Source organism: Pteropus vampyrus, unplaced genomic scaffold (assembly GCF_000151845.1).
Source record: "Pteropus vampyrus isolate Shadow unplaced genomic scaffold, Pvam_2.0 Scaffold156, whole genome shotgun sequence".
NCBI classification, from domain to species: domain Eukaryota; kingdom Metazoa; phylum Chordata; class Mammalia; order Chiroptera; family Pteropodidae; genus Pteropus; species Pteropus vampyrus.
In genome coordinates, this window is record NW_011888937.1 from 298283 (window position 1) to 300832 (window position 2550).

Genomic DNA, 2550 nt, shown 5'->3' on the forward strand with positions numbered 1-2550 from the left:
TAGACCAGAGAAAATTTTCATCTCCTCTCAAGTACGTGTGTGTGTGTGATATGAGTTAATAGTTTAAAACACCTCTCCCCTCAGCTTTCCCATTATTCTTCCCCTCCCCTTATTATTCTCAGTGATATCTGTTATTAAACTGCTGGGCTTTCATCAGATTCGTGAGAAGAGGAAGAAGTTCATCACACAGTGATTTATTAAAAGTGCCCTGTGAACACACAACTCCTTTATTATGTAGGAAGCTATTAAATGGATATTGATGAATATTCTTTATCATTCGATATGAACATTAGGTTTTATTGTTATGTAGCATGCATTTCTTTACTGTAACCGAGTTCTAGAACACTGATCTGGCAAGTGAAAATTTGAGAACAAGGACTCTCATCTTTTCCCAGTAACTGTTTCAGAGGGAACATCAGCTATAAATGAATTGGCAAATGTCTAGCAGAGCAGGAGGGAGGTTTCGAGGAGGAGGGAGGGAGGGAGGCTCTGCAGTCAGTACCTAAGCTGGAATGCCAGGCTGCCAGCTGTCAGGAGCAGAGTTTTATGGAGACCATGTTATCACACCACTGCATGTTTTTGTTCTCTCTCTCCTCCTGAACAAAGAGAGGAAAGATTCAAAACAGATATGAAGAGGAAATGAGAAGGGAAGGAATAGGCCCCTGTCACCACCCCAGTGGAGCTGTAAGTAGGGAGTTAAATGTCTGCTCTTAGAGAGAAAGCCAACCTTGAATGTAAGCTCCTAGAAGGAATTATGATGTCAAGCTTTCCTCCTGCTACTGAATACTGGAGATGTGCATATTCCTTAAAATGTATCATATATTTTCTTTTCATTATAAAAGTAACACATGCTCATTTTAAGAAACATAGAAAACAGATAAATATGAAGAAAAGAAAAATTAATCACTATCCAGAGATAAACACGGTAATTTCTTTCTGTTTCATCACACACACATTTTATTTTAAAACTTGAGAATATACTATACATATTTTGTTTTCTCTCCTTTTTAAATTATATCATGAGTATTTTCACATTTCATTAAAATTATTTTAAAATATTTTTAATGACCACATAGTATTCTATCTTGTAAACACACAGTAATTTATTTACCCATTCTCCTGTTATTAGACTTTTAAGCACTTTTACTTCTTAGCAAGGCAATGACATTTATTTGCATCTGCTTATCACAGGTTTTTATGAGTGGAAATCCTAGATCAAAGAAAATAAATTTTTATACAGTTTCGATGCACACATGGCCAGGTGCCCATCAGGCAAATCTCTACCTGCCCAAACTCCAATTGTAGACAAGTTTAAGCTATTTTGTACAGATAATGCTGTAGATAGGAGAAGAGTCTCAAGGTCTAAGCAGTTTTTACTAAATGCTATTCTTCCTAAATGTCAAAATGTAGTGCAGTATTTTGCAGATGCAGCTGTAAACAGGATGGGGTTGACAGGAACCCAACCTGATAAGTGTAGCCAACTGCAAAGAAGAAATCAATGTGCAATTAACCAAATAGCGCATATAAGCAATGGCTAAGTCTGTCTTCACGGAGATATAGCTTTGGATGTGAATATCCTGTCTCCTTTACTTGCTGCAAGTAAATAAAATTACCTTAATATAACCACCTCTCCATTCTTGAATAGAACACCCCAAGTAGCAAACCCCTTGAGCTTGGTAACAGTGTGAGCCCCCATGCAAATCAAAGTATACCATTTTTCAGTGTCCTGAACATTCTAAAATTGCCGGTTATCAGTTAATTGCTTTTCAGCCCCAAATTCATCCTTTTTGCTTGCTCTGTGAAAATGGGGCTGGGACTGTTAAACATTTTTCCTTTCCCAACTGGCATTAAAGCTTTGTCAATAGAGGGCGCTGGAGAGACACTGCAGAAGGAACGAGTTTTGCATCCTGGTTCCAGTGTGCTTATTCAACAGCTTCCTGCAGCAGGCACAGCTTCCTCAGTCCCAGGTTCCTGCAGCAACCAAGGCCACCAGTTTACTCTGGCATCCTACCTCTGGCGATTTTGTAGCAGAGTTCCTACTGTGACACCGCCCCATGTGCACCCTAAAGAGTAATTCCTGACAAGTTCTGCTGCTGCAGCATCTTAGCAACCCTACCATCCTGTGCATCCTGGCAGCCCTAGGGGTAGCAGCTGTTCCTTGTATCTCTATCCCTATATTCTTTAGAGATATCTTTGCTTCTTACTAGCCAGTCCCTTGTCATTCCAATCCACTATTATAGTTCATAATTCTTTTTTTTTTTTTAAAGCCTACGGCACCTGGTATTCCTAGGTGGTCTCCCATCCAAGTACTCAGTAGGCCTGACCCTGCTTAGCTTCCAAGATCAGACGAGATCAGGCGCGTTCAGAATGGCATGGCTGTAATAATTCATAATTCGTTATATTAAATTTTCCCTTTTCAAACTACTGTGTGGTTTCTCTTTTCTGATCTGACCCTGACTGATCCAGGGGCTAAACTGCCCTGATCTCTCTCATCAGTAATGCAGCCTGACTCCTCAAGCCAGCCTGAATCTCAGCTCTGACTCAGACCCA

General features: G+C 39.9%; 1 pseudogene; it reads right to left on the minus strand.

Annotated features, from left to right (window-relative positions):
- Positions 1-2265: 2265 nt before the first annotated feature.
- On the minus strand, positions 2266-2384 carry LOC111745512 (annotated as a pseudogene).
- Positions 2385-2550: the final 166 nt, after the last annotated feature.